Source organism: Cannabis sativa, chromosome 1 (assembly GCF_029168945.1).
Source record: "Cannabis sativa cultivar Pink pepper isolate KNU-18-1 chromosome 1, ASM2916894v1, whole genome shotgun sequence".
In the NCBI taxonomy this organism is placed as follows: domain Eukaryota; kingdom Viridiplantae; phylum Streptophyta; class Magnoliopsida; order Rosales; family Cannabaceae; genus Cannabis; species Cannabis sativa.
In genome coordinates this window covers 24,341,370-24,365,638 of record NC_083601.1, presented here as the reverse complement: position 1 = coordinate 24,365,638, position 24,269 = coordinate 24,341,370, and positions in this window count along the sequence as shown.

The following is a 24,269-nucleotide window of genomic DNA, read 5'->3' as shown; positions in this document are numbered from 1 at the left end:
GTTTAATATATATAAATTTAATCTAATTTTAAATTTATTATTAAAAAATGTATCTAACTAATTTTACTATAAACAATAAAATAAGTAAATAAGTTTAAATATTTTAGATAATATAACTAATAAATTTGTTATAAAGTATGAATAATTAATAAACGTATAATTTAAATTAAAATTAACATTTATAAATAAAAATAATTATCTAATTTTGTTGATACTTATAAATTAAATTTAAATATTTAAAACTATTTTCTTAAAAAAAATAATTTATTAATTGATTTAATGTTGTTAGTTTTAACCGTTAACTTTAACGGAAAAAAATTATTAAACTAAAAATTTTTGTTAAATAGTCACATTAAATAAAAGAGAGATATAAGACTAAGTTTAAATTTAAATTAATTGTTAAATTAATTAATTAATTAATTTGCTTAAAATATCTAAATTTAATTATTTATTTTATTCAATCAAAAAATATTTTATTATTTATTAAAATATAACTTATAAATTAAAAGTACTAATATAATTACTTATTAATATTTTATTATTTTTTTTTATAGAAATCTAATATATATATATATATATATATATATATATAAATGATGTACCCTCTACTTGTTTCGAAATTCAGAAAAAAAAAATTTAGTCTATTTTTTTCATATTCATATATGTTGTAGCTATTTAAGATATCTTACAAAATTTTGAGAAATTCGGAATAATTTACAATATAGAAAACAATGTTCAAAAAGTCTATTTTACACGTGTATAAAATAAAATAGTCACGAGTGTACACACTGCTTGAATACAATTTTTGGCGTGTTAAATTTTTTTGAATTTTTTAAAATTTTGCAGGATGTCTTAAATAACTATAATTTACATGATCATGTGAAAAAATTTGACTAAAAAATTATTTTAAATACTAAAACAGATAAAAATGTATCGGTGTATCCTTTAAAGAGGGTGCATTATATATATAAATTCTAAAATGAGAACTAAACAAAAAAAAAAAAAAAAAAAAAAAACAAAAAAAAAAACTATAAATGATCATAGAACTTTTATGTGATCCTAATGGGCATGTTTAGAAGTTTTTTTTAAGATTTATGTTTAGTAGTTTGATATTTTTTTTTATTTATTTTGTATTTTTTTCTTATTTTAATGTAAATAATGGTCCTATTTTTATTTTTTTTTTCTGATGACCCTAAAAGAGATTGGGCCGATCCTAATTAAGTTAAGAAAGCCTTAATAAGCTGGATCAAAAGAAGAAGTTAGATTGATAGTCAACTTGAGGCAAATAGTTTGGCAACCATTGAAGCGTTACAAAGCTCTATTTTTATGCCTTTTTATTTTGGTTTGTGTACAAGATTGTAAGTTGTTGTTAGGGGATTTAAAGTTGTTAAAATTTGTTTCGTGAAATATTCTGTAAATAAAGTTACACGTTTTATTATTTCTATTCAATTTACATTTTTAATGAGAACAATGTTCGGTTGATTTAATTTTTTTATTGTAATGGTTGAAACAAGTTAATTAATAAAGTTTTTAGAAATTTTTACACCAAAAATCCATTTTGCACACTTTATTACATATAAACCTATACACGGTTAAAGCAACTTTTTTACCTTTTCTTTATATTTTATTACACATATACCACATACACATCACATCTATGCATCAGTCACGTCAACTCACCTATCAACCATCATGCATCCCTCAATCACTTCTCTCTCTCTTTTTCTTTTGTTTTCCTTTGATTTTTTTATTTCATTTCAGTTTTTTTTTTTTGAAATAACAAATAACCTCCATTGTTGAACCTTTAACTCCCCACGATTCCTCAACCATTTTCCCTCTCATTTTTGTTCTTCCAAATTTTTTCAACTCCCACTAAACCATCCCATAACCTTTTTCTCTCTTTCTTTTTGTTTCCCAATCTTTATATAAAATGGATGTGACCCGTTCTTCTTCATCTCCTTCCCCTGTTCAAAAAAAAAATTCAAAATGGGTTTGAAATCACTAGCTAATAAAGCTAAGGGAAAACGTCCTTTTATTGAGGAGGAGGACTCTGATTTTGCTCCTCCATTAACGAAGCGTGGGAGAGCTCCTCCTAAGAAGAAAACAAAGGTCCGTGTGCAAGAAAAAATGGCTGAAGATGTTTATGGGAAAAACAATAATGTTGGTGCTGCTGTTCGAACTGAGGTTTGTTTTCGGTTTCATTTTCGTTTCCCCCCATTTTAAACATTTTCTTGTATTTCCATTTCATCGTTTTGGTTTTTTCTGGTTTGTGATATTTTAGGTTTTTCATTTTAAAATTTCGTTTGGTTTTCTTTGGATTTTTAGGACTTTAATTTTGTTTAATCAATTTTATTTTGTTCTTGGGTTTGGCATTTTAGTTTGTTTCTTATTACTTTCGTTTCATTTTTGTTGTGTTTTATGTTCTGTTTGTGTTTCTAGTTTTTTTTAGATATTTTGAAACATTTGTTTTTGTTTTAGTGTCTCTAATCAGTGGGTTTTAGTTTTTTTTTTTTTCTAATTTTTTAATAGTTTAATATGTTTATGTATGATGTGTTTTGGGAATATTATTAGGTATAGTTGTTTGCTGTTCTTTTTTAGGTAACAATTCGATTTAGATGTTTGTAGTTTATATTCGTAGAGTTGTTTCTGCTTGTCAGTTTGTTTTTAGTTTTTTTATAGTTTTATTATAGTTTGTATACTTGTTTATTTACAATTTATATTTATTGTTGTTAATAAACTATAATAAAACTAAAATGAAACTATTAAGAAACGTTTAAATTTATTTCAGAAACTAACTATTTCTTAAAGTGTTTTCTCCTTTTCTTATTTCCAAAATAAATTCTTGCAAACAATTGAATTAAACTAATATAAAATAATGATGCAACTGTAAATCAACTTGAAAAACCACAACACTTAATTCAATTTAATATAGTTGTGGTCATTGTGCTTTTTCATCAGTTTTATTTGAATCAGATCAATTGAATTAATAGTTGTATTTTTCTCGTTTTGGTTTCATTTTGGTTGTTTTGCAGTTTTGAAACGAGCGCGTATTTTCATCTTCATGGTTCGCTCTGTACAGCTGAAGGTTTAGTGCATGTGGTATTTTTGTAAATATTTGTATGTGGACTGTATAAATGTTTAATGGGCCGGCCCAAAATATTTTTGTAATTTTTTTTCCTTTTTTGTATTTTTTTGTTTTTTTCCCAAGTTTTTATTCCTTTTTTTAAGAAAAAGAATATTTATGTATTTATATTACATACGTGTGGTGGATCCATGAGTTTCTATTGTTACAATCAGACACGCATATAAGCAATTAATAATAATAACATTAATAAATTAATTTTTATGTCTAGTCCATATAATTGTAATAATTGTAGCATCAACATTTATATATTATATTAGAGGCAACTTATATATATATCTTTATATATTAAAAGTGCCTATCTAACGGTATTTCTTGGTTTAACAGAATATACTTAAAAATAAAAGAATATTCTGTTAAATTTAACGATTAGGTTTGATCTCCCGTTAAGAAATAAACCCAAACCTACTAATAAATAAAGTGCCTACTAATCAATAATTGTTATTCTTCTTCCTCGTTATTGCGATTGACCTTTATTCGATCTTCTCTCTCAAACCCAAACCTACATCGATTGATCCGTAGACATTCTTCACCCTTTTGATTTCAATTGATTTGAAGAAGGAACGATTGAAGCTGATTTAATAGTAAGTTTGCACACATTAAAAATAATTGATTTTATTAAACAAAAAACTCCAATTCAAGTTTCGTTTCAATTCGAAAGAAAGAGAAATTGAAAAGCAGGGATCTCACTTACATTCTCCATCTACCATAAGGCTCAAAGTTAAAATTCGTTTTCTTTTTCGATTCATCATATTCTTTTTCTGCAATTTTTTTTCTTTCGTTTAATATATCTAATTTTGGAATTGTAGACTTCTCCAATGGTGGCGGTGATAGGATTCATTGAGTTTTAGTTCTTCGAAGGATGGAGAAGCAGGCGAGAGAGTATTAATGGAGATTCTAAGATTAGCGATGCACTGTTCCAAAGGACATCGTACAATTTGATATGGCCATTTTCTCTTCTACAGAGTCGGAGGAGCTCTATCGCCTTATCAATTCGAATGTTAATCACTTTTAGCACCTATAATGCGGTAAACTAGCCTTTTCGTATCTCCGTACATTTATTGTTGATACGATTCGATTGTGACTCACTATTACAATTGGGTATAGAAAAAAAATAATTCAAAGTCAGCTGCTCATAATATAACTGAAGACTGCCTTCAAGAAGAAAATGCAAAATGGTAATTTGTTAGCTATATAAATTTGAGAGGATAATGGGTTTATGAAAGATCTCCTTTTTTATTATGATCCATTGTAATTGTTCTAAGTTTAATGTTTGGGTAACTGATATCAAAACATATTAAGCGAAGCCTTGTACAAGCTATTGTCGAAAAAGGAGCCCTATGAGGTAATTTCTATGCTTTTGTCTTTGTAATTGGACCCTTTGTTTTGGTATTCAAAGAATGGTTCATTATTTTTTATTTGAATGTTTCACAGGAAATAGTTTTGTATTTGGAAAAAGTGACCCACAAAGTTTATTTCAACATAGAGATCGAGGAAAAGCCCATTAGTATGAGTGATTTGAATATTGGTTGACAATTTACACATAATCATATTTGATTTGTTATTGCTTATGGTTTTGAGCAAATAGATATTTGATAGAATGAGATTATTAAGTTTGAAAATGAGTAAAATAACTACTTTACATCTGGTTTCTTGTTCATTGAGAAGAACAAATTTTTGGATATTGCTTCCCTTTTTATGAATTAGTAAAATCAACACTTGTTTTAATATTATTTGATCAGGTTGTATAATTATGGGTATTTTTGAAGAAGCATTGGTAGGCTTTTCTTTTTTTTTTTGAAGGGACCATTGGTGGGCTTCTAAATACAATTTAAGTAGTATCTTTCTTAACATTGTTGTGATCAAATTGTTCTTTGTTCTGTACATAGTCACTAATTTTATACTATTGGTTTTTCTTATTGTTTTTTTTATTATGATAGAATTGATCATTGAATAACTTTTCTCACATTAATTTGATTGAACTAAAATACTTATCTTTCATTGTACGCATTTAATCTTGATTCATACTGCTCTCAAACTATTCAATTTTTTTTTAATTAAATTACATGTATATGTTTATCCAATTGAGATATCTTCTTTTAAAATTGAAACGAAATAGGGACCCTTCTGTCTGGTTGGTTCTCCTATTCACTGTTTTAGGGGTGAGTGGTTGCTTTGCCAATCACGCTTTCTCTGAAACTATTGTAGTTAATGGAGTATGATCGGGACCTTTTTGGCTTTAAGCAGATAAATTTAAATTACCTTTCTCGTTATTATGTTCATAAAAGCTAGACAATATATATAGTTGGTATTCACCCATTATTATTAATGGTGTTGCCACTTTGAATAGATGTGAGTAAGGAATTAGAAAAGTAATCCTTCAAATCATTGTATTAATTGATCAATTCTTGTAACTTTTGATCTTTTTCTGTTTAAAATCTTGCATGGAACGATACAATCTACAAAGCAGAGCTTGAATGGTCTTCTTGGAGCACCAGGTTAGAATTAGCCTTTACGACTCCAAGTAGCAATACTAATCATGTGGTGGACATCAAATTTGTTTGTTTACTTTGCCAAATTCATTGTTATGGAATTATTCATCAAATGAAACGATTTACTATTTGCCAATCTACATGTATGCTTGATATCAATCAATGTAAAGATTCAAATCTAAGAGCACTAAAACTAGCAAACAGAAAATAAAAAATACATTTGCAATGCTGGGTTTGGTCCATTATGTCAAGAATCCTAATAAATTGAGCATGGTTTGCTTTTTTAAATAGGCAGGTGACTTCAACAAGACAGAAGCATTGTTTTCTTCAATTTCTAAATGTAGTGTATTAATTAGAATGATATCTTGTCACTTGTCATTTATTAGACAAAGTGGAATGATAATGTTTCTTCTCTTGTGAATAGAAGTATGAACTTTTAGTGTCATAAATCAAAATTGTTACGAATTTACCTTACATAAACAATTAATGACATAAAGATTTTCTAATGAGCTAAAATGATAATTGTGATTGATCATTTGTCTGGTACTTGTTATATTCTTTTTTGTTTTTAGAACAATTATATATGTGGGGGTATCATTTTATTCGTTGGAACAATTAAAAGGTCAACACATCATCTATTCTTTTATGTGTTAATTTTAGATTTTTTTTTTAAAGGTTAGACGCAATACTAAGTACTGAATGACATTCACATATGTTATTTGCCAATTTCAATTAGATCCTTTTATTCATATGTTGATGTGTAGACATTTTTAGCATGAGATGAGATATAACTAGATTCACTTTATCAGAGAGGAGGAAAGTATATACCACATGACTTATATGAGAGCCTAAAACATTAATGTGGTTGTTCTATTAGAGTATGATGTAGCTGATTCTATTGGACTATTTTTGATTTATTAATGGTTTACTATTGCAGCTTATTATAATTTATACGCGGCCTTACACAACACTTACATCAAATGAAAGAGTTGTTGATATTCTATAAAGTAGGCTAAGAGTGTCAAAGTAAATATTTAGGCTTTTATGTATGACTTTGAATATTGAATGTTGTTATTGGCAACTCTGTAAAAAAATTGGATTAATATATAGCAATAATTTGTATTTATTGTATTTATTAACTACTAACATTTATGAGAAAAAATGTTACATTAAATTTATAATTTTTTTCATTGTATATTTACATTTAAATGTATAGTTTATTTTTTTTTTCTTTTACTTTAATTTTGTTCTTGAATTTTCTCATGGTTCGTTTGGTATGCTGTATTGCACCGTATTATATTGTATAGTATTATATTAAATTATATTTTATGCAATATTTTTATGTAAAACTATCTGTGGTATTAATTGTTATGGATACTTAAATATACAACATTTTAGTATAAATTAAAATTTAACATAGTATTATATAAATATAATATATAATCTAATTCAATATAATATAATATAACATGACTTAATACGACGTTCTAAACGAGCCCTAAATGTTCAATTTAAAAGGATGTAAAGTCGTCGAATAGTGAGACAAGAAGCACACTAAAATTGGAGAGAAGCATTCGTGCATTTGCACGTAACTTCACCCTAGTATATATATATGTGCATGCACGTTTTGTAATTTGTTGTTCTTTTTGTATTTTTATTTAGGCTAATTATAGTAAAATCATGGTTTTAAGAAAAATTACTTACAGTATTCAAATATAATTTTACAATCAAAATAACTAAATTAAACATAAGAATATGAAAAAAAAAAATAAAACAATTACTCTAGGAAAACAAATTTGGTTTAATCTTCCATTAATTTGTTTCAATTTAGTTTCAAAAACAATACATGAATATATGGTTCCTCTCAATCTCAAAATATAAATTATGGGGTTCAAATATAATTTTAAAACTCCATTTATCTTATGAAAATATCTAATTAAATTCCAGTTACTTTTGTAATTAAGATTGAGACCTAATTAAGTGCCTAACATTGTTGGAAAAAAGAAATTGACAAAACTTATATGTATTAAAATATTTATGTATATAATTATTAAAATCATATTATATAGATTTCTTAATATTTTGAAATCCTTAAATTATTTAATTTTTATGTATTAATTATTGAAACTTAACCTACAAGATTGACATCTTCAAAAATAGGTTCACATAAATATGAGTATCACAAGCAACGCAATGGGCGCATCATGAACTCCTTCATCAATGATCACTACAAAAAGTTTTACTTTTAGTCACAATAAAATTTATGATTAAAAGTAAAAAAAATTGTGACTAATTATAAATTATAATTCCTATGTTGTGACTAAAATTCTGTGGCTAAAGATATTCGTCACAAAAATTATAATTTGTTATGACTAAATATAGTTTTAATCACAATACTTGTTATGACTAAAAGTAAATTAGTGACAACGTGTGTCTAAATACTATATTTTAGTCAGAAGTAGTTTTTTGTTGTGACCAAAAGTCACATTGAGTCACAAAAAATTTATGTTGTGAATAAAAAGTTATCACTAAAAGTAGTTATTTTTGTAGTGGATATCTTCAAGAAGCTTGCCCAAGAGGCCTCAAAACTCACTAGGTACAACAAGAAGCCGACAATCACATCTCGGGAGATCCAGACTGCTGTGAGGCTTGTGCTCCCAGGGAGTTGGCCAAACACGCTATTTTAGTAAAAACTAAGGCTGTTACCAAATTTATCAATTCTTAAATTAGCTACCTTGTTCTTGTAGTTCCTAAGCTAGTTGGTATTGAAGGAAGCTGGTTATAATAAAAGAAAAAAAAATGAAGAGTTTAATTAAATCAAACAGTTAATTGGCAGCAGCTATAAGATATCTCAAGGGTATCAATTGTTATGTGCAAATCCGCCTAGAGTAGCATAAAGCAACATTTGGAGCCCACTACAAAAAATAACTACTTTTAGTGATAGCTTTTTAGTTACAATATAAATTTTTTGTGACTAAAAATGTGACTTTTAGTCACAACAAAAAGTTACTTGTGACTAAAACATAATATTTAGATAGAAGTTGTCACTAATTTAGTTTTAGTTACAAAAGTATTGTGATTAAAAACACATTTAGTCACAACAATTTATGATTTTTGTGACTAATACTTTTAGTCACAAATTTTTTAGTCACAACATAAGAATGATGATTTATAATTAGTCATAACTATTTTAGTTTTATAGCTAGCCACAAGTTTTGTTGTGACTAAAAGTAAAAAAATTTGTAGTGGTCGATTCAACATTCCTAAGCATAACTTTATTTTGTGGTTAGCTATGCTTAGAAGAATCAAAACTAAAGATAGGTTGCAAAAATTTAGCATTATTGATAATGCTTCTTCTCTCTTATGTAATAGTGGAGACGAATCGTTAGAACACTTATTCTTCGAGTGTTCTTTTTCTATGAGTTGTTTGGAGCAGATTTAAAGAATGGCTTCATTGGGGAACTACCTCCACTACAAGAAATGTCACTTTTACCAGCACAGTTTGCTACTGCGTTGGTAAAAGTAACTTTTACCAGCGCATTTCACAAACTGTGCTGGCAAAGAGATCAAAGTTTTACCAGCGTACATTTCCAGTGACTAAAATCTAACTTTTACCAGCACATTTACGCGCTAGGAAAAGTCTTTTTTGCCAGCGCTTTTCATTTTATGCTGGCAAAAATTCTAATACCAATATTGATTTGCCAACCCCCTTTTACCAACGCATCATAGGTAAATTATATTTTACCAGCACAATACTAACTTTTGTCAGCACAAAAATATGCTGGCAAAAGTGACATCTCTTGCTCTACCTTCTTGCCACGAATCAAATCAAGTAAGTGGATTGGAAAGACTAACAAGAGTAAGTTCAAAAAGAAGGTTATCTCGGCTGCTTTGCCCTTGTGTACTACACTACAAATTGTTATTTGGAGTAATAATATAGTTGCTGATTTATCAATAAAAATGTTGAAACTTAAAATTATTTCATTAATTATTTAATATTAATTTTAATAAATTTAATAATATTAGTATAATACATTTATTTTCCTTTATGTATTTAACAATTAATTTTTATATTATTTATTAATTAATAATCATAATTATTACTTCCAATGTTTTGGAAAATTATCATTTTTATAAGAGTCACCACTTTATTTTTTAACAATTAAATTAAGATTTTTATTAAAACTAACAGATTTGACACAACAAACTCTATTAATTTATTAGATACGCATAAGGTATGTATAATATATATTTTAATATTATATTATAAATACATATAATAAACAATTGATTTCATTTAGTAGCAGAGTGAATATATTGGCCACAAATCTTATTGTTTGTAGGTATTAAGTAGCCCACGTCAGTGAAGGGTATATTTATTATTTTGCTTTAACTTGAAATGATGGTGTGTATGCTTGGATCGGTTCCTTACTTTACAAGCACTACTAGAGTTTGAAGATATACATTCTCTGATGAATTGGCCACTTGTCACACAACCATAGTAAAACACAGAAGTGTAACAACCTCATGCTTTCCTTTCTTTGCAAGTTTTAATATGATGATGGGAGATCAAATAAAAAAGACTAAAGAGTAGTCGGTGTAAACGTAGTGGAATATTATTTGATATATGTGTCATTACTTATGCAAGGCACCACACCATATTATTAGTCATTCAGTACTGCGTATTCAACATTCGTCTGCGCATTTACCAAAACTTTATTTTATATATGGACTACGTTCTAATGGAGTGGATTGATTTTGGTGGACACTTAGATTTACATATTTTATTTTTCATGGAGCTGATCAAAGTTGTTAGATATATCCCCATTAAATATCAGTTAGATTGATCTGTATATTAATTAGTTAGTAAACTCGTATATTGATGCAGCATGGAGATGAATTATTGATTTAAGGGCCACAAAAAGTCTTTTTTTTTATAATAATTAAACAAGTAGTGTGAGTTAAGCGGAAAAAAAAAAAACTAGTAGTGTGGAAATTATGATGTTCTAGATGGTGATAATCTCGTTTGGTATACGGTAATGAATTGTATTGTATAGTATTGTGTTGAATTGGACTCCCCAACCAATCCCAACCACAGCGTGGACTATGACCCAGAACTTGTCCCGGACTCGAACTTTAGACCCAAACCGGGACCCATGGACCCAAACTCGAACCCCTGACCCCGACTCTCGGACCCGAGCTCGGATCCAGACCTATACCTCGACCCTTGACCCAAACCCAGCTCCGGTCCCTAGTGTCAGACCACGTTTGGGTTCAGGTTTGTGATTCCGGTCTAGATCTGGGTCTGGATTCGGGTTAAGGTCCGAGGTTCGGGTTCCAGGTCTGAATCGAGGTCCCACTACTAAAAAACCCAGAATTCCCAACATTTTTACACCGTCGGGTAAAGAATTCCCGACGGTCTATAAAACTATCGCCTATACGAGCGTCGCGAATACTGGGTAGAATAAAATGTCGTCATAAAAGAATTCCCGATGGTTTTAAACTGTCGGCTATAGTCGATACTATAGGCCACGGTTTAAAACCGTCGACTATACTAAACCATGGCCTATAGTATAGCTGACGGTTTTAAACCGTCGCTATAGTGGATTACCCCAAAAAAAAAAATTATCGTCGTCATCCTCCTTGAAACTACTTCTTGCATATATCGCATTCGTTCCAAAACCCTTACAAGCTTCATCCTCCTCTACTGTTGTTGTGCTCATCTTCATCCTCATCAAAATTTTCTTTGACAGGTTTCAGATTACTTTTCACTTGACGATCCTTGAAACTTTCTTCGCATTGGCTTTGGATTTATTTCGAACACACATGCAGATCAATATCAATAAACCAAATCATGACTAATAGAAATTTAAACTGAAAAACCGTGTTTTTGCAAATGTCAGTTATATATAAGAAAATATAAAACTGTAAGCGTTTGCAGAAGCAGAAAGTAATTCTGCTACAGCAAAGCAAAACAAGCAGAATATAAAATATTAGTAGAAAAATAAATAACTTGACACAAGAGATTTATACGTGGTATCAGTGTTCTCACGAACACTCCTAGTCCACGGGGCCACGCCCAGAGAATGAAATCAATTAATAAAGTATCAAAATTACAAAGACAATTGACTTAAACAAGTTTAGACTCCCTCTAAAGTATTGCCGCAATCCTTTGTAATCCACTTTATGAATCTGACTTCTTGAAACACCTTCAAGCCCGAACTCCCTTCGTCTTTGAAGTGTGAGTGCTTACTTCCTCCCGAAGTAAGGCTTCAACAAGTCTTCTCCCGAAGACCAAGTGCTTACTTCCTCCCGAAGTAAGGCTTTATCAAGTCTTCTCCCGAAGACCAATCTCTTGTTCAGTCAAGTAGTTCTTTACAACCTCTAGGACAGAGTAAGAACAGAAATAGAACAACTAGAACCTAGATGAACAACTAGCCTCTCACAAAACAAAGAAACACTCTCTTCTCTCAAAAGATAAATGCAAAAAATGAATAATGGAAGAGGTAATTCGAATGGTTGCTCTCTAGGCTCTATTTATAGAACATAGAAACCAAAGAGGCAACCACAAGTTCGAATCTACAGCTGTACAAGACCTTTCCTAAAAAAAACACGATCTGCTACATCAGATTCGGATGCTGACGCAGCAGATCACACCAGAAACGGGAAACTTGCTATAATCGGGTCTGATCCTCTATCAAAGCTTGATTCCTGCCAAAAATAGATTAGATATTCTGATTGTATCAAGATACAATCGAAATCAATAAGGAAAAGGCAATAAACAAAGTTTCCCTAAAAAACACAACTTTCCAAAAGAGAATTTCTTCTTTTTTAAGAAGTTTTCAACAAAGAAAAGTTCAGCTGAAAGTGCAACTTTCCAAACAAGCAAAAGGGCAACTACAATCCGAATTTATAAGGCAAGAAATCGAATATGAATGCTCAACAATCTTACCATAAATGGAAAAATTATTTTGTCAACTAACTTGCCAAAAAAGGACTTTACAATCTCCCCCTTTGGCACTTTAGATGAACAAAATAATTTTTAACATAAAGTACCTGCAAGGCAATGTTAGCAAGAGCAAAAGATACTACTCCCCCTGAGTAACACAATCGAATATCACAAAGAAACCAAAAAACAAGCTAACTTTAAAAGATATGTTCACAAGTACTAACCAACCACAACTCCCCGTGGAAAAAGGGTCTAGAGTTGATAAAAACAAATTGAATGCTCAATAAGATGCACATTAATTAAAAAAAAATTTTGACAACTAAATTGCCAAAAAAGGACCTAACAATCTCCCCCTTTGGTACTTTAGATAATCAAAATATTATTAATTAACAAACACCTACAAAACAAAGTTAGCGAAACAAACATAAAAACTCCCCCTGAGAAGCACAACATTAAACTAAAATAAAAAGCTAACTTTGACCAACGACGAACACAAACACAAACACAAACACAAACACAAACCTCAACTCCCCCTAGACAGTTGAGTATACAATTACTCCCCCTTTTTGTTTATCTATAAGGGCCAAAGACAAAAAGAAATGAAAATATAGAAATATGTCCAACAAAAACAAAAAGAAAGAAAACTTATGCCCCATAAAGCTTGATCAATGAGGACAGCTGCTTGGACATCTCTTGCTGAACCTCCTCCATGGCAGCAAGACGATTGGAGCAACAAGAAGAGCATTTGAGGGGGCTTGTTCGGATTCCACCATTTTCCTTGGATGCCCTAGGTTCTTAGTTGTAGCAATGAATTTTTGAAAGAAGAATGAGAAACAAAGAAGCAAGAACACAAAAAATAGGGATTGGGTAGCTAGGTTATAAAAAACAAAGGAAGTTGGTTTCTATAATCATGTGAGAGAGGATCAAAAGAGGAAACCAACTTAAAAAGAGAAACTACCAGCCCAAGAACACAAAAGGAAACCGCCCATTCTCTTGCAACTCCTTTCCTTTTTTTAAAAAAAAAATAAATAAAAGGAAACTAGAATTACCAACAATATTTCCAAAAATAAGTCAATCTTTCAAGATTAAAGACACATTACCATATAAAAGATAAATCTTCAAATGGAAACATATCAAAAATAAATCAAGGAAGAATAAATATTGATACTTACCAATTAAGCACAAAATTTCCTTAGCCCATGAATCAACTCACACGCCTCCCTCTCCTTTTTATTATTTTTTTTTATTTTTAAGAAACCGAAAATAAAATAAAAAGTGTACAATACATATATGAAATTCTAAACAAGCAATGTAATCAAATATCATTGAAAATTGACAAAATAAAATACATGTTATGCTTTTTAAAGAAAATAACTAATCAGTATCTCAGGAACAAATCATACTTAATTGATGTTGAGGAAAAAGATATGCATGTTTCTAAAGATTGTGAACAAGGATTATCAATTTAATTTAGTAGAGGAGACTTACAAATTTGAACACACTTGTCAGACATAAGTGTGTGCAGTGAAAATAGGATCATTGTCCTTGGCAAGATTTTTCATTTTCGCCTTTTTCAGTGTGATCCCGCAACTGGATGCTATCACACCATACTGAAGGTAGCCCTTTTCTATGGTAGTGCATCCTCATCATAGTTGCTAATTACAATGTTCCAGCTTACTCAAAAGATGGCTTTCACACCTCAGTATGGGTAGCTCTATTCCAGCAAGGGGCCTGACAAGACTGAAACAAAAATTGCTCAACTCTGTATAAGTACATTATTTAATCCTAGACACAAATAAAGAGTAACATGAACCTTTTAACACAACATCACAAAGTATGATAAGAACGAGATCCTAATTAATTATAATCCAAAAGCATAAACATGATTTGTCAGATTACAATGAAAGAAGATTAAATGGTAGAAAAGAATCACTTAACAATATTGTACAAAAATATGAACAAGAGAGATTTAAACAATGCAAACTCCCAAAGACTTTCTGAGGGAGTCAAAGCGACTTGAATCTAGGGCCTTTGTGAAAATATCAGCTAATTGTTTTTCAGTATCAACATATTCTAATTGCAAAGATTTATTTTTAACAAGTTCCCTGATAAAGTGATGCCTTATATCAATGTGCTTTGTTCTAGAATGTTGAACAGGATTTTTGGAAATATTTATGGCACTAGTGTTATCACAAAAGATAGTCAAAACACCCAATTCAAATCCATAATCAATCAACATTTGTTTCAACCATAACAGTTGAGTACAACAACTGCCAGCAGCTATGTACTCAGCTTCGGCAGTGGACAAAGAAATAGAATTTTGTTTCTTGCTATGCCAAGATACTAAATTATTCCCAAGAAAGAAACACCCTCCACTTGTGCTCTTTCGATCATCAGCATTGCCTGCCCAATCTGCATCACTAAAACAAGCAAGATTAGAATTAGTATCTTTCGAGTGCCAAATTCCATAATCAAGAGTGCTATTAACATATTGAATAATCCTTTTTACAGCTGATACATGAGATTCCATAGGATTACTTTGATATCTAGCACAAACTCCCACACTTTAACAAATATCAGGACGACTAGCAGTTAAATACAAAAGACTTCCAATCATGCTACGATAAAGTGTAGTGTCTACCTTTACTCCATTCTCATCTTTTGTCAATTTCAATGTGGTGCTCATTGGAGTACTTACCTGCTTAGCCGATTCAAGACCAAATTTCTTGACAAGGTTCTTAGCAGACTTACTTTGAGATACAAATGTACCTCCTTCCATTTGTCTCACTTGAAGACCCAAAAAGAAAGTAAGCTCACCAACCATGCTCATTTCAAATTCACTTTTCATTTGATAAACAAAAACCTGCACCTCATGGTTAGATGTAGAACCAAAAACTATATCATCAACATAAATTTGAGCAATGATAAAATCAGATTTTATATGCTTGATGAAATGAGTTTTATCCACACTACCTCTTTGATAATCATGAGAAAGTAAAAATTGAGTTAACCTTTCATACCAAGCTCGAGGAGCTTGTTTCAGACCATACAAAGCTTTTTCAAGCTTGTACACATGGTCTGGAAATTGAGGATCTTCAAATCCTTTTGGTTGCTCAACATAAACTTCCTCATTCAAAATACCATTTAGGAAGGCAGATTTTACATCCATTTGAAACAATTTAATATTCAAAATACAAGCAATACACACAAGTAAACGAATAGATTCTAATCTTGCAACAGGAGCAAAAGTTTCATCAAAATCAATACCTTCTACCTGTGTGTACCCTTGTGCCACCAAACGAGCCTTGTTTCTCACAATTGTACCGAACTCATCACTTTTATTTTTAAATAACCACTTTGTTCCAATTATATTTATACCTTTTGGTCTTCGGACCAAAATCCATACCTTGTTGCGAACAAATTGGTTGAGTTCCTCTTGCATTGCATTCAGCCATTCCTCAAAGGTCATGGCTTCATTCACATTTTTCGGTTCATATTGAGAAACAAAACAAAGAAAGCTGATCAGATTAACATACCTACTGCGAGTTACCATGCTTTCTTCAGGATTTCCAAGAATGAGATCTTTTGGATGATTCAATTTGACTCTGGTGCTTGGTTCTTTCTGAATAGAATCAGTGATGATGTTTGGATGGGTCAAGAGAGACGGTTCTGGTTCTCCAATCTCAATTGCAGCAGCAGATTCGTCATTTGCAGCATCAGAAATGGGTTCTGCAGCATCAGGATCTGCTTTTGCTGCTTCTGGAGGAGCATCCACGAGACTATCTATCTTGGCTTCTGTGGAAAACTCTGTAAAATCTTTAAAATCATCAACAACCACATTAGCTGATTCCAAAACAGTTTGAGTTCTCATGTTATAAACACGATAAGCTCTACTGTTTAAGGAATATCCAATAAACACACCAACATCACTTTTAGCATCAAATTTACCAATATGTTCACGATCTCTATAAACATAACACACACAACCAAAAACATGAAAATGACTTACATTGGGGCGCTTACCTTTCCAGATTTCATAAGATGTTTTTAAGGTACCTGGACGAATAAACACTCTGTTTATTATATAGCAAGCTGTGTTAATAGCTTCAGCCCATAGGCGCTTTGTCAATTTCTTGCTATTTAACATCACTCTTGCCATTTCCTACAATGTTCGATTCTTCCTCTCAACAACTCCATTTTGTTGAGGATTTTTGGGAGCTGAAAATTCATGAGTTATACCTGTAGACTTACAAAAATCATCATACACAGAATTTTCAAACTCCTTACCATGATCACTTCGAATTCGAACAATTTTCCCAATATTACAACCTTTCTCAACTCTTAATCTCAAATAAAGAGTTTTAAAGGCATCAAAAGTGTCAGATTTTTCTCTTAAGAAATCTACCCAAGTAAAACGTGAGAAATCATCAACACAAACAAAGATATATCGTTTACCATTCAAACTTTCAACTTGGATTGGACCCATAAGATCCGTGTGAAGCAATTCCAATACTTTTGAGGTATTGATATCAGACACAGGCTTGTGAGTGATTTTTAATTGCTTCCCAAGTTGACATGGTTCACACTTACCAACACTTTCTTTACCAAGCTTGGGAAGTCCTCGAACAATACCTGCATTTGACAATTTTTTCAGGTTTTTATAATTAATATGCCCAAGCTTGGCATGCCACAAATCTGTGGTGTTGTTGATAGCTGAATGACAAGTAAACACAGGGGTTAGAGTGTAACAGTTATCATTGGATCGAAATCCTTGCAAGATACATTCATTATCATCATTAAGAACATAGCAATGATCACTATCAAAAGAAACAGTAAACCCTTGGTCACAAATTTGACTAATGCTAAGTAAATTAGCCCTCAATCCTTCAACTAACATCACATTTTTCAGTCTAGGTAACCCTTCAAAATTTAGAGTTCCCATACCAACAACTTTTCCAGATAAGCCATTACCAAAAGTGACTTCTCCACATTGCATAGGCCGAATGTTAGTCAAACAGTCCTTGTCACCTGTCATATGTCTAGAACAACCACTGTCAAAATACCACATTTGAGATGCAGCAGTTTTATCAGAAAAACCAGCTAGACAATTCTTTTTCACCCATATTTGTTTCAAAACTTTATGTTTCTTTTGAGATTTTTCCAAATTATCAAAATAATTTGTTTTAAACAGATTTTTCAACGTGAAACATTTAGGTCTGATATGTCCTTTTCTACCACAAAAATGACAAGTGGGAACAAATCTTTTTACCTGAGATCTTACTCTTTTCGAAAATCCTGGAGATTTTGCAGCATCAGAAACAACTCTTGCTGCAACAGGCTGTGAAAACTGTTACAACAGACTTTGTAGCCTCAGAATGGTTCGTTGGAACACTTGATTTTACAAACTTCGTGACTCCAGAACTTTCCATTCCATTTGAACCAAGACATGCGAAACCTCTTTGACCTTTATCAGCAATGGATTTGGGTTTGTCCTTTTGTTTAATCTGTTGATTTAATTCAAAAGTACGTAAGGAACCCATCAATTCTTCCACCTTCACTGTGCTAAAGTCTTTAGCTTCCTCCATTGCCAAAAGTTTCGTATTGAACCTTTCTGGAAGAACTCTAACAATTTTTCTCACAAGAACAGAATCATCAAGCTTTTCACCAAGAGCAAAATATTCATTAGCAATATTAGATAATTTTTCATAGAATTCAGTTAAGGTTTCATTATCTGACATTCTCAACTCATCAAATTTAGTTTGAAGCATAATAAATCTAGATCGCTTAACATCAGAAGTTCCCTCAAACTGAGTTTGAAGGATCTCCCAAGCTTCCTTGGCAGAAACACAAGATGATATAAATTTGATATAACCTTCACCTACACCATTAAAGATAGCATGCAAAGCTTTGCTATTGTACGCCGAAAGTTTATCATATTCAATAGACCATTCCAGTTCAGATTTTATAATAGTATTACCTGAAGAATCTGTCTCAACTGGAAGAGACCAACCTGAAAAACCATCCTCCAAGCTCTCTCATCTTGAGATTTGATGAAGGCCCTCATTCTAACTTTCCAATAAGGATAGTTAGAATCATTAAGCAATGGTGGTCTAGAAATCGAACTTCCTTCTGCAAAAACTGACATTTTAACACAAAAACGTTATAGGACCACACTAAGAGTTTAGTGTCCCGCTCTGATACCAAATGAAAAACCGTGTTTTTGCAAATGTCAGTTATATATAAGAAAATATAAAACTGTAAGCGTTTGCAGAAGCAAAAAGTAATTCTGCTACAGCAAAGCAAAACAGGCAGAATATAAAATATTAGCAGAAAAATAAATAACTTGACACAAGAGATTTATACGTGGTATCAGTGTTCTCACGAACACTCCTAGTCCACGGGGCCACGCCCAGAGAATGAAATCAATTAATAAAGTATCAAAATTACAAAGACAATTGACTTAAACAAGTTTAGACTCCCTCTAAAGTATTGTCGCAATCCTTTGTAATCCACTTTATGAATCTGACTTCTTGAAACACCTTCAAGCCCGAACTCCCTTCGTCTTTGAAGTGTGAGTGCTTACTTCCTCCCGAAGTAAGGCTTTAACAAGTCTTCTCCCGAAGACCAAGTGCTTACTTCCTCTCGAAGTAAGGCTTTATCAAGTCTTCTCCCGAAGACCAATCTCTTGTTCAGTCAAGTAGTTCTTTACAACCTCTAGGACAGAGTAAGAACAGAAATAGAACAACTAGAACCTAGATGAACAGCTAGGCTCTCACAAAACAAAGAAACACTCTCTTCTCTCAAAAGATAAATGCAAAAAATGAATAATGGAAGAGGTAATTCGAATGGTTGCTCTCTAGGCTCTATTTATAGAACATAGAAACCAAAGAGGCAACCACAAGTTCGAATCTACAGCTGTACAAGAACTTTCCTAAAAAAACACGATCTGCTACATCAAATTCGGATGCTGACGCAGCAGATCACACCAGAAACGGAAAACTTGCTATAATCGGGTCTGATCCTCTATCAAAGCTTGATTCCTGCCAAAAATAGATTAGATATTCTGATTGTATCAAGATACAATCGAAATCAATAAGGAAAAGGCAATAAACAAAGTTTCCCTAAAAAAGACAACTTTCCAAAAGAGAATTTCTTCTTTTTTAAGAAGTTTTCAACAAAGGAAAGTTCAGTTGAAAGTGCAACTTTCCAAACAAGGAAAATGGCAACTACAATCCGAATTTATAAGGCAAGAAATCGAATATGAATGCTCAACAATCTTACCATAAATGGAAAAATTATTTTGTCAACTAACTTGCCAAAAAAGGACTTTACATAAACAACAAAAAAAAAAGAATGTTGTGCTTACCTTTATGCTACCGTAAGAGAGCGGACGAAAGACAGAGTGAGAGACAGTAAAGGAGAGGGACGGCCGACGTGGCTTGTGGTCGCAAAGGAGAAAAACTTTGAAAAATGAGAAATGATATTTTTTTTTGGGGGGGGGGGGATATATCTTAAAAAGAGGGAAATGAAATAGAAAAATAAAAATTTGAAATTTAAGATGCGGGAAATGACATTTCAGATCCGAAACGCGTAAAATTGAAGCATGAGAATTGCCTACGGTTTAAAACCGTAAGCCATTCCCTTTTAAGACACGTTTAAAAAACGTCGCCTATACCTTCCGACAGTTTAAAATTGTCGAGAATATCCTATTTTTCCCGACAGTTTTAAACACTCACTTAATTTTTTTAGTGACGGTTCCCTAAAACAAGCGTTTTTAAAACTGTCATGAATACTCTTTTTTGTAGTAGTGTCCGAGTTCAAGGTTCGGGTCCGAGTCGAGATTCAGGATCCGAGTCCAAAGTTCAGGTTCGAGTCGGGGTTTGGGGTCCGGGTCAGGGTTCGGGGTTGGATCTTGGTCGGGGTCGGGGTCTGGGTTGGGGTTGAGTCTGGGTCAGGTTCAGGTCCGAATCCAAGGTACGAGTCCAACTCTAGGTCTGGGTCCAAGTTCAACTTTTGGGTCTGAGTTCAAGTTTGCGTCCGGGTTCGTGGTACAGGTTCAAGTCCGGGTTTGGGGTTCGGGTTCGAGTCCAGGGTCTGACATCCTGGGGGTCTGGGTTTGGATCCAGGGTCTGGGGATGGTGTTAGGGCGGGCAAGGGTTCACCCTAGAACTTAGTAAATGTAACGCCCTGTCCAACAGGGACGCCACATGTGTGCAATTTAATAAAATACTGATATTTATATAATATGTAAATATACTAAAAGTGTGGGTAATTAAATTTTGATAATTAAAATTCAACTTTTAAACTGTTTAACACAAGATAAGTAATATGGACTACGAGGTTTCCCTGTTTTCAAAATATTCACAAACTGGTTTCAAAGTATTTTACAACATAAACTTTATATTTCCAAAATACAATCAAAATAGAGCATCCTGTTTCATCAGGGCCGTGTCATCATGCTACGGTATGTACATTGCTGCTGCAACCACAAACTCATGGTTGCTCAACTTTAGCCTTCCCTTTACCTGCACCATAAAGCACCCGTGAGTCACAAAGACTCAGCAAGAAAGTGATCAAAACAATAACTGAAAGAAAATGATTATCAACTTAATCTCATGCCATCATATTTACTCACTATTCAATATAATAAGCATTCATTTAAACATTACACATTCCTGGTACTTAATAAAGTACCCCTTTATACCACTCGTCACATACGAGCTGAATATGTCACTATCGTTGCCCGATAAAGCAAACGATAAGTAAGAAACCTAACTGCGGTTTCAAGAGTAATTACTCATAACGGTAATAACTGTTTCCAACCCTAGGTCATAACCTAGGCTTAATAAACATTTAATCAAAATCTTGATAATAATCAAGGCCACTTCCATTCAACCATTAATCTTTAACCACATACAGTGCTTACCACTTTTCTTACCTTGGTTCAGAAATCAAGAGTACGGGCCAACCGAGTGGAAAAACAAGCTAGGCAATCCCGGTCCTATGTCACGACAATTAAAACTCAAATGAATACCTTAACTTGATATTTTTCAGATTAAAACCCTAATTTAAAACCGATTAGACTTAGCCTTAACCAACTTTAACATAACTCAAATAACTCAAAAACATTCAAAGGCAGGTACAAGGTTCAATCCCTAGCCAAAACAGGGTTTGGAGAAAACCCGAGAAATTTTTTCCCCTGCTGTAACCGGTCGACCGGTTCTGGTACACCAGAACCAACCGGTCGACCGGTTGCTGTCAGATCAAAAAAATTCTGGGTTTTCTTCCCCATCTCGAACCAAAACCATTTCAGACATAAATTGCATTTCCAGAACAGTTCAATATACCAAGTATAACATATTCAACACATCATTTAATCACAATTCACCATTTAACTCAAAATCACCATCTCACTTGAAAATTTGCACTAAACATCACTTTCAACACCAATTCAATTAAACAGCCCTTAACCTCACTCAATTTTCATTCAAACAAGTTCCAATTCAACCCTAAGAACCTACCTTACCCTCAGTTTATACCCCAGCTCAGAATTCATTGAAAACCTTCACCAAAACCTAAACTAAACTCAAGAAAACCAATCAAGAGAAGAGTAGAAAATCATACCTTCACTTAGCTAGCTTCTAGGGCTTAGATTAGCTCAAGAGTGGATGAAATAAGATGAGTTTCACCTGGTTCCTAGCTGCTCCTAGGGTTCGGCAGAAGGAGAAGAAGAAGAGAAGCTTGATGTTGATTTTGAAAATGTTTTTCTTGCCTTGGAAGGAAACTCTTTAAATAGGGCTTTCTTTCTTTTTTTTTAAAAAAAAAATAATAGGCAGCTTAAAAATAAAAGAAAATTGAAACACCTTAAATTTACTAATCTACCCCTTTTTCCCTTAATCTAATTTATTTTATTTTTTTTAATAGAAACCCTAGGGGCATTTTGGTAATTTCACTAATTCCCCAACCCGACATTCTAATAAAATTCTAACTTAATCCGAGATGTACTCAAAATAGTTCTTTCATTAATGTCGTGACATTACTAACCACATCGCCAAATTTTCACAATTGTCGGGCCCGAAAATAACGTATTTCATTAAATAATTTCTCAACAATTTACCTAAGTAAGATCGTAATCCTACTTCATTTCCCAAGTAACATCAGCCTCAGCTTGAGTAAGAGCAAACACTCGGGCAGGAGCGGGTGTATCATCCTTCTTTTGCTCTAGCCGTAGCAATTGTGGACAATTTCTCTTCATGTGACCCACCATTCCACAGTGGAAACAGGCACTGGCCTGACACTCGCCCGGGTGATGCCTTTTACACCTCGGACATTCAGGAAAAGTCCGCCAGTTTTCGTTTCCACCACGACGGAAACCTTGGATACCCTGGAACCTTTTGTTTGGGCCTGCCGCGGATGATTCACTAGGTCTTTTCATGCGGTCACCGGGATCAGTACCCCTACCTGAACCAGCACCTGCTGTGTCTTCCATGAATCTCTTCTGGCAATATTTTTCTTTCGTATCTGAGCTTCAGCACCCTCAGAAACTAAGGCCAACTCAACTATTTGAGCATAAGTTCGGCCAACCCCCGGTTGTTTAGAAGCAACAATCACATCCTGGACGATGTGTTCATCCAGCCCTCGAATGAACTTTGCTTTCCTAGCAGCTTCAGTAGCCACCTCATCTGAGGCAAACTTTGCCAGTCGATCAAACTTAGTGGCATACTCCGTCACAGTCATACTACCCTGAGTTAACCGTATAAACTCTTCTGCCTTTGCTGCCCGAATAGACTCATTATAATACTTCTTATAAAATAAGGCCTGGAAGGCTTCCCAAGTCATGTTATTCAAATCATGACCCTTAGATACAATCTCCCACCAAATACGGGCATCATCTCGCAACATATAAGTAGCACACTTGACCCGGTCATTATCTTCAACTCGCATAAAATCAAAAATGGATGTTATCATACTCATCCATTGCTCCGCCTTGAGTGGATCAGCACCACCCTCAAACACTAGCGGGTTCTACTTCCTGAACCGCTCATATAATGGTTCCAAACGATTCCCTGCATCCGGTGACACTACCAGAGGTGCCAGAGGATCAGGATTAAGGTTTAGAGCAGGCTGAGCTCGCTGCTCTCTTAATTCTCTGATTTGCTCACCCTGCTGCTGAATAGTTTCTTGCATTGCAGCATATAACTCTTCCCAGTTAGGTGGTGGTAAAGGGTTCTCACCCTCACCGGCAGCCCCGAGCCCAGCTAGCTCGCGGGTACCCCTACCAGTCTGCCTCGGGTGAATAACTATACACCTGCGATCACATTCCAGGTAATAACAATACTGATAAGTATTTCCATATATTATAATTCTTCCCACACCATTCTGATATCAACATAATTCAAATAATCAGTTAATTAGAAAATTAACAAGCTATCTTTCAACTTAAACCTTACTAAACCATGAGTCGATCAGGTCCTTGCAGCCAATGTACATATCAAACCAGTCTTCAGGATCTAAAAACCTTGGCGCTCTGATACCATGTTGTAACGCCCTGTCCAACAGGGACGCCACGTGTGTGCAATTTAATAAAATACTGATATTTATATAATATGTAATTATACTTAAAGTGTGGGTAATTAAATTTTGATAATTAAAATTCAACTTTTAAACTGTTTAACAAAAGATAAGT